General features: G+C 37.3%; 1 pseudogene; it reads left to right on the top strand.

Moving 5' to 3' along the window:
* The first annotated feature begins 2,488 nt into the window (after nt 1–2,488).
* Nucleotides 2,489–9,902, top strand: part of LOC107514525 — a 40,208-nt pseudogene continuing 32,794 nt past the window's right edge.

Here is a 9,902-nt window from a genome sequence, read left to right as displayed (position 1 = left end):
TACCAAGGACACAGTAAATATTCAATAAATGGGAATTTCCTTTCTCCCCATTTCCACCTCCCTCTCCCTAGTCACTATGAAAAGAGACAGGCATGAGAACCTGGAATATTTCTTGATTAAGAAGATAATCCAAAAGTCCCCAATCTCAGCAATGGGGAGGGGGGAGGGTAGGGGAGGAAACAGGGGAGGCTGAATTCAACAGCAAAATCTCATTTAAAATGTTAGCTTTTGATATCACTAACAGAGACTAGACTAATAAGTTAGACTGATAAGTATATACTTAAGTATGCATATACTTATCAATATATCAGTTTGTAAGTGCATGCTCTACTTAGCATCTATTCCGTGTCTACAATTGACATATAGTAAATGTCTATAATATTTATTAAATAAATGAATGAAGACCAAGCCCTTAAAGCACCATCATAATTTCTTGCTTTGTGCTCAGTCCCCTGGGTATATATGTGAGTGATGATGCCCTGCTTTCCAAGGTGAATATCATAGTAAGGAAGAAGTATGGGTATCTGTTCCCACTGACTTGTGAAGCCCACGAAAAACAACTAGAAATATTCCCTCCACCTTCCAGCTTGGCAGCACAGGCTCCTTCTACAACTAATCCCTTCTCATTCCCTCTTTCCCCTCATCCATTCTACCTACCTGAATCTGTCCAATATTTCCCCAAAACTGAAAAATAAAATTCCAATTGCTGCAGGTGTCCATGTGTTTGGGGCAACATGAGCCACTGCTGACAATTGTAAAGAAAGAGAGAACAGCTGTTTGCATCTGGATATGGAATAAGAAAGAGAGAACAGCTGCAGGCAGCTGCAGAAGACAAGAAAGTGAGCAAGTGAGCAGCTGCTGGTAATTCGGAATCTACTAGACTGCCTAGAATAATTGAAATCCAGAAGAAGAATGCAAGGCTCGATTTAACTGCTTTACTACCTCCTGCTCTTCATTAGATCCTACTTGACCTTCATTAGAGACATTCCCGTGACAGTCACATGAAAATCAGCCCCACCTCATCATCCATAATCCTTTGGAAAATCAAATCAAGAGAGGTAAAATGGCAAAGACTTTTGTTGCAATAAGTCTATACTTATTTTTACAAGAAGAAAGTAGTCTATAGTTGGCAAAGGGAAGAATAGTAACCAATGACGGATCTCTCACAGGAGTGGGCAAAAATTATTTCTTCTATATTATGAGAGATTATGCTCATTTTGAAGATGATCCCACTTTTTAGAATTCAGTAGGCTAACATAAATATATAACAAGTAGAGTTTAAATTTGTAAATTTTAAAACCCTGTCCACGGTTTCAATGTTTTTTTTTAATGCCTATATAATCCTGTAATTTGTATACATAGAAATATGTCCCTCTATTTCTCTTATTTTTTAAAAAAGAAGAGCCCACGTACACCATGATTAAAACTAAGCTAAAAATGATAGATATAGGACATTGATATGAATTTCTTTTTAAATCGAGGAAGTCAAAATAGAAAATAGCAGAAGGGAGATTTTTTATCTCATTTCTTTTGTTATTTTTCTCTTTGTGCTGGTAAATTATGTAATGTAAAAGATCTGAATAATAATTAAGTTGTTATTAAAATTACTAATAAAATCACTAAGCTTAAGCTCCATAAAGGCCAGGTCCTTGCCTGTTTTTGATCATCTTTTATCTCCAATGCCTGCCGCAGTGTCTAAACACCAGCAAATATTTGTTAAATGAAGAGGTAAATGAAACAAATGAATCATCTACACTTTTAAACCAATGTCGTAGAAGAAAGAATGAAACCACCTCTACAAATGACATATGTGTGACTGAGATTAATGAGAAAAATCCTTGAAAACATGTTCTCACGGCATTTTGAAAATGGCTCTACCTTCATGAGATGTGTGGCCCAGCCAGACCTAAAGAGCCCCTAAATTCTGAGTTGGAATGGACAGAGAAATGAGCTAATCTCTAAATATGCTTCTAATTATAAGATACGATTTCATGACCTGGATTAGAGACAAAAGTGAGAAGAATAAATTGCCAAAGGACTAATGTCACAGTACCTTAATTTACTAACCAGAATTTCCCATAACAAAACTCTCAGATTCATGTTCCAGGTAAGTAACTTTCCTCAAAGCAAATTTGATTAATGTTTCTATTCACAGTGCTCGTCTCAGGTCCAGACTTTGTTCCCTGGGCTGGCACTGAAGGAAGTGCTTGAGCTTTAACCCATTTCCTATTTGCCCTGAGAATATTCGCTGGCGGCACTTGTGGCTGCAGCGTTTACCCCGAGATAACTAGTGGATTACAGTCCTAACCTTACCCCCAAAGTTTGCCGTACTTCTCCCATACTTTTCAGAGAATTACATCAAAACAGGACTGACACAGTTGGGACAGCTCATTTGAACAGAAAATAGATGCCAAATGATCTGGAAAAAAAAAAAAAAAGAGAGAGAATTGCGAAGGTGACTAGTGCAGCCAGATTCTGTGGTGAACTTATGGCATTGAAATGGTGTGACAAGAAGGAGGTGAAAATGTCAACATTCCACAATGATACTGGAGTAGGCAACAGAAATGAAAAGAAAATTAAGAAGCCATTTATCATTGTGGATTATAGCGAGAATATGAGAGCAGTGGACTCAGCTGATCAGATGCTTTGGTATAAGCACAAGTTTTGGTATAAGAAATTCTTTCGCCAACTTCTAAATATTACAGTGCTGAACTCCTACATCCCATTCAATAAGGATAACCCTGAGCACATGGCCAGCCATGTAAACTTCAGGCTGACGCTGATTGAAAGAATGCTGGAAAAGCGTCATGAGCCTGGGCAGCAATGTTTCGAGGTCATCTGTGCTCTGATAATGTCACACCTCTTGGCCTGTCTGCAAGACATTTCTCTAACAGAATGGCACCAGCATCAGGGAAACAGAATCCAACTTAGTCGCTGCAAAATCTGCTGCTTGCATAACGACAAGGATGGCAAGAAGATCTGGAGAGAAACATGATATTTTTGTGTGGAATGTGATGTTCCACTTTGTGTTGTTTGTGCTTTGAAATTTACCATACAAAAAATAATGACTGAGTATCAATAATCATATACATATCTGTTACATCAGGATTGGAGACAGGTTCTGTTTAAAAATACCTCCAAGAACAGTTTTTATATTTTATTTTCACATTGAAAACCAGTCAGATTTGCTTTGGCCTCAAAGAGCATGTTTATGTAAGATTAACATGCTCTTTTTTTCTAAACAGGATATAGGTTAAATAAGGTGGTAAGAACATGAGATGCTGTCCACTCTTGATTTTACGGTCTCATACTCCTGCAACTGTAGACTCCAAAGCTTAAAGACTTTCACTATGTCAATAGCTGCCTCTGAATCAATCTCATCTACTAAGCTGTTTCCTAGGGAAATTGTGACATAATTATCAATCCATTATGAATATCTTCATAAAAAGTCTTTTTCACGAACGTTTTGAAACTTCCCAGTGCTGCTTGTATAAAGTGTGACTGTTCCCTGTTAACATAAGGTACTCCTGCCTCTGAGAATGGAACAGTATCTTAAGACTCTGACAAATTGTATATTATCCAAAATATGTTTGCAGATTTTTCCCTCTTGCCTATAAAATACCATTAAAGGAAATGTTTAGCTACATAAATATAACTGTCAAGTATTTAAGTGATTGAACTTCATATAATGATCATCAAAATCATAAAGTTCCTTTTTTGTCCAGTCTGGAGTGGTAGAATACTCAGCCTACGCAACAGGTATTTGAGTAACATGCTGAGTAGATGCAGCCACCAGGTTTTTATCCTTAAAGGGCTCATAAGATCCAGTTATTTCCAGATATAATTTCTGTATCAGAAGCATGATGGTTAATTACATGTGTCAACTTGACTGGACCATGGGATGCCCAAATATTTAGTCAAACCTTATTTGGTGTTTCTGTGCAGGTGTTTTGGGTGAGATTACTGTTTAAATTGGTAGCGTAAAGCAGACTGCCCTCCATAATGTAGGTGGGTCTCATATAACCAATTGAAGACCTGACTAGAACAAAAAGTCTGACTCTCCTCTCAGTAAAAAAGAATTATTTCTGCCTGATGGTCTTTATACTGGTACATTGCCTTTTTTGTGCCTTTGAACTCAAACTGAAACATTAGCTCTTTCTGAATCTATAGCCTATTGGCCTTCAGTTTTGAACTACACCATTTATTGGCTCTACTGGGTCTCCAGCTCACCATGCCAACTCACCATGCAGAACTTGAAACTTGCTAGCCTTCATAATCACATGAGGCAATTCACCATAATAAATCCCTATCACTTTATTTACATACCCTATTGGTTTTGCTTCCCTGAAGAACCCAATTTAATATACAACACAACACAAAGTATTCCATCCACTGATAGAGGATTTGAGAAAGGAAGATTAGAAAACACCAGAAATCTGTCTCCCCGCCCAGACAACAATTGCACTGGCAGAATCTCTCTGATGTAACCATTTTGGAACTTGAAAGTTTATTGAGGGTTTGCAACTTCCAGGGATAGAGTCTCATATTGTAAATTACAGTCAATTTCAGTCCATTTCAGCTCTTAGCTCAGACACAGCTATCTGTCTCCACCCAGTAGCCCCATGGCAGGCAACCGTGCATATATTCCTTGAGCAGCTTGCACAGTTTGCAAGAGTAAGCAAAAAGGACCCTGTCTACTGAACACTGAAAATCTGTGTTCTACTCATTAACTCTGCTTCTGATTAAAGAGGTATAGACAAAGAATTTCCACCAGAAGTGATTTCCAGGGGATTTAAACAGCCATCATTCTCCCCAACCTTTATTTTTTTTTTACTTTTTCCCATTTTTAGAAGCCAGATATTAAAAAATAAGACATTAAAAAACAACTGCATACCTGGGGAAAATTAGAAAGTGACCATGAAAAGACCTGAGAAGTCCTTAAGTTTACAGGCTGACCCTGGGGACCGAGATAGCCTATAACCATCAAAAAAATAAAAATAATAATGACAACTACAAAAACACACACAGTAAACCCTGGGAAAGGAGAGGAATCTTATTTCCAGAGTTATCACATTATTAAATTCAAATATCCAGTGTGCAACAAAAAAGCACAGGACAAATAAAAAAAAGACAAATAATGGCAGATCTCCTAGACAATGACTTTAAAACGATAATTTTAAAGATTTCAAAGAACTAAAGTAGGATGTAAAGAAATTCAAGAAAATTATGTATAAGCAAAATGGAAATATCAATAAAAGAAAATCTTTTAAAATTCCAAAAAGAAATTCTGGAGCTGAAAAGTACAATAATTGAAATGGAAAAAAAAAATTACTACAGGGATTGAAAGGCAAATGTGAGCAGTCAGAAAAAAGTGCTAGTGATTTGAAGACAGGAAAATGGAAATCATCAAATATGAAGAACAGAAAGCAAAAAGATTAAAGAAAAGCAAACGGATCCAAAGGCACCTGTGAGATAGCAGAAAGCTAACCCAGTAGAACTAAGATGTGCAGAGCAACTTTATGTTCGATTAGCGGATATTTGGTCCTGTCCAAGATGTTTACCAAAAAATATCTCAATTTATAAAATGAATCGAAATTTATTTGGAGTCTTAAACGATTCAGATCCAGGAGATGCAGAGTCAGGTAGCAACACAAACTGCACATCAAAGAGAACAGAGAAAGATAGGGTTTATAAAGGTAAAAACCACAGAGTTTGTAACAAAGGGAACTTCCAATTGTTTGTCTAATATAGTATGATGACTAATCCAAAAGGGATTGGTCAGGTCCAGGTCCAGAGACTCTGAAATAAGCAAGCTTCAGGATGTGCCTCTATGGCAAGCACAAAAATCCAAGAGTTCAAACCTCCTTTAGATCTTCTATGCAAATGAAAGATACGGGCTGGTGAATTCGATTGACTCTTTTCAAAATGAAGAGTATAGATGTCTGATTGCCAAGGTGAGCAGGAAGTAATGTTCAGGATGTGGTCTCATAGCTGGTGCAAAAGTTCACAGGTAGGACAAGTATAAAGCAGACTCTTTATGACCTCTCAGCTCCATTTCAGCTCCTTTGACATGGTACTTCTAATGTGGCAATTTCCATTCACATCTCCCTTTTTTGATTGAGATCTTTCCCCAGAAAGTATCAATGAGCAAATATTTTGGTATGAAATTACCAAGAACATTTGATCTGACATTATCAGGAGGCCCATTCCTGGTATATTATGTCTCGTATATTACGTCAGGGAGAGGGGTATTGTCTGAACAGGGGTCATAGTCATAGAGACAATTGTCATAATTGAGCAAAAAGATAGGAGACATATGTCTTGGGCATAGTCCTTATTCGGAATTGTTTTTCATCAGGATTTTGGTTATGCTGAGCAGTCCTTTAGAAATGAAGTCTTGATTGATCATCTCTGATCTTCATGCAACCATTATGAGTTTTTACAAGGCACTTAAGACACTTGGTTATACAAAACATCAACAGTTTGACAATGAAGTACACCAGACAAATTAGAATAAAAATGAATAGAACACTTTCCAATTCAGACATTAAAATAGCCCCAATTCCAGCTGAAAATTTCAGAAAATTTAAATCCTAACTAGTTAGTGGCACTTGCAGAGAAACGGAAATGCCCCTTAAGGGACTCTGAGAATTTAAGAAGCTTGATTGTTTCTCATTCTACCCGGAAAGTGACATTTATCCAAGTGTAGCAAGAAGTATTAGCTATGACACAAACTCCTCTTTGGGCTAAAAGCAAATAATCTAAAGCAGCCCTGTTGCCAAGGACTACTCTAGCTAGGGAGCCTAGCTCTGATGGCTCTAGTTGGCCCTAGTGGTTGAGTCAGCTATTCTGTTAATGGTTCTGGTTATACTTTGCATCATTTTATCTAACTGAGCAGCGGTTGCCTCTCATTGTAATCTCAAAATTCTACTTGCCCTTGTTTGGAATGATCACGATTCAGCTGCATCTGCAAAGAATTAAAAGGAATGAGACTAGCAAAAATCAGGAGCTATAAGTAGAAACCATAGTCATACATGCTTTTTACATGCTTTCTAGTGATGGCATTTAAAAATCATACAAATAGATTTACTTGTTATATATATATATATAAACTAGTGCTGGAATTAGGGAAAAAAGTTCCACTTACATCCACAGAAGTACCAGAATCACACTCACATTTACAAAGAGGCATAATAATCTGTTTACTATGCAACTAGTTGTGAAATTTGTTATGGTTAATAGGACAAATTCCTTATGAACATAATACTAATGTGTAGCAAAGTAAGCAGCTCAAATTTATAAGGAGAAAGACCCAATATGCCTGGATTTTTAAATTCATCTTAGTGTTAACATGGTTTCACCTAAATGTTACCTCCTTAGCAAAGAGATTTTAAATACTCTTCCCTTTTCAATGCATCATCATATTTTCAGAGGTGAAATGGAAACAATTTAATTTCTCTACCACTTTTGCCCATTCTCATGAACTTAACATAGTGTTATTACCATGTGTAGGCTAAGATAGGTGCTCTAAAGTATCTGATGAATTGAATTTCTAAGTTCTAGAATATTGCTGGTATTGTATGATAAGCCCATCTGCCTGAAAGCCATGTCACTGGTTGAAATATATTTCTGGATAAATAATTGAGAAGTTAGGACCAGCTGCCAGAGAAGTCAGACTGTTCCCTAATTGTTGAGTAATAGTTCGATCTTCTCTAATAAATTAAAATTTCTTAGTGAATAGGACCAGGTCTCATTCTTTTTCATTTATCCTCTATAGCACCTGCAAAAGTGTTGGGCAAAGATATATGCTCAAGGAAATAATTAATGATGGGGCCAACGATTGAATAGAGGGTGAATGTGGATATGGCAAAGCCTTATTTTATCCATCACTTGAAAGGCAGACACCAAAGTGAATCTCTGATGTTGTCCTCAAAGAACAAATTCTTGTCCCTTACCACTGCCTAAAAGAGAACAAACTACTTGGGGCTCTTTATTCTTTCCTAGTCGTCAATTTTTACCTTACTGTGTTGCTCTAAATCACCCTATTGAGATTCAGGTGTTTTCCACTTGAATAACTGAAGGCTAAAATTCTAGCAGAAGCAGCAAGGTAAAAGGAGTACACAGTGTACTTTTCATAAAAAACTAGCACCACTTCATTCTACCAGGGTATACAAATTTGGCTTCCTTGATTGGCCAACAAAGGAAAAAATGCATATAGGCCCCAAACAGCTCCTTGTACAAGGGCAATGTGAGGTTACAATTTTTTCTTAATAAGTATTAGGTGGTGTATGAAACTACTAGAATGTCAATTTCAGTGGCAGAGCAGCAGACGGATGCTGAATAGGGCTATTTCCTACCATGGAGGCTTTACAGAGGGGATTTTGCATAATCAACAGTAAAGTTAGGGACAGTAGAGAAATTGCTACCAGGAATAACAATGGGATCATCAGTTTTACCAAAGGTAGAGATAGGCATAAGGTGACAAATCCAGCATTCAAACAGGTTCCCTGAAAAAGCTAAGGTTTGAGAATATCTTGCCATAATATTTTTATGCCAAATTTTCCCATTTACAAGGGTTAAAACAACAAAAATCAGGAAGTACTACATAGTCAGAGGCTAATAATATGAGGTGATCAAAATATACAATATATAACATAGAGAAGGTGACTGGCTTGACATAAGAGTATTAAGATTGTTAACATACCCAGGAATATAATTATTACAGCAACTATGAAGTAAACATAAGGATTATTTATAGCAGGAATTGACCTTGCTGGTCTGATTCCAGATCTTGGGAAAAGCCGTCTGCCTCAGATGTTGTCAGCTACTTGTCTGAGAGGATGTCAGCTCTGGATAACTTTAATCTGAGACTTTCTAAGACTGGGATGTCCAATTAGGGCAATCAGGTGTAGGTGAGGGAGCCATTTTAAATGAGAAACATGAATTCATGAGTCAATACCTTCTAACTTTGCAGTGCAGGAATTAGTTAGCAACACCTGGTATAGTCTCTTCCAGCAAGGCTGGAGGGAATCCATGTGGAGATGTCTGTTCCAATAGACCATATTTTCAGGTTGTAGACCATGATGATTGACATCTTCGTCTCCCAGCAGCACACTGGAAAAGATTGTTCTACAAGCTTGTGTTTTTTTTGAGGTCTTTCTCAACTCCCTTATAATAGGTCAAAGTCTCCTTTCAGTAAGGCAGGTTCACACATTCTTTGGTCTTGTTACCGAATCACCTCCCGTGTGCCCAATGCATAGGAAAAGCCCGAACACTGAGGCACTGGTACTTGAAAATAGAGAAAGGTTTATGCAATTTGGCCAAAGAGAGAGGATGGGAGAGCAAAATATCTCAAATCTGCCTCTCCCAAAAGCAAAAGTAGGGAGTCTTTATGTGGCTAGGGAGTAAGGGAGGAGGAGTTCCAGGAAACTGAGAGAGAAGTCTGTGTTTCTTTAGCTTTTTTGTATCAGACTCCTGGTCATCAGCAGCTGGTGTTAGCTACCTTGAAGACATTCTTTCCTTCTGCAAAACAAACTCATAAATTCTCCTCGAGACCCTAAAGTTATTTCTTCCTGCTTCATGAAGAAACAGTACATCAACGGCAGAAAATTATATTGTGAGAACAAGGGGTGCTAGGTTGATGAACCAAGATTCTGCAAAGTCTCATAGTTGTGCGTCAGTGACGTTATCTTTAAAGCAAGAAGCAAAAACTAGGCATCCTGTGACTACTGCCATTGTTTAAGCTATCGTTGTTTTGTGCTTAACTAGCTATATATTTTTTTTTATTATCTTAAGCAAAGTGTGCTTTTAAACATATCTCCTGGAACTTGCTTTACAGGAGTCAGTCCTTCAGAACACAACCAACATACTTTCTTAATTTTTAACTATAAGCTAAATGATAA

This window comes from Rousettus aegyptiacus, unplaced genomic scaffold (genome assembly GCF_014176215.1).
Source record: "Rousettus aegyptiacus isolate mRouAeg1 unplaced genomic scaffold, mRouAeg1.p scaffold_m13_p_2, whole genome shotgun sequence".
In the NCBI taxonomy this organism is placed as follows: domain Eukaryota; kingdom Metazoa; phylum Chordata; class Mammalia; order Chiroptera; family Pteropodidae; genus Rousettus; species Rousettus aegyptiacus.
Note: the sequence above shows the minus strand (reverse complement) of the source record. Positions and strands in the feature narration are given on the sequence as shown.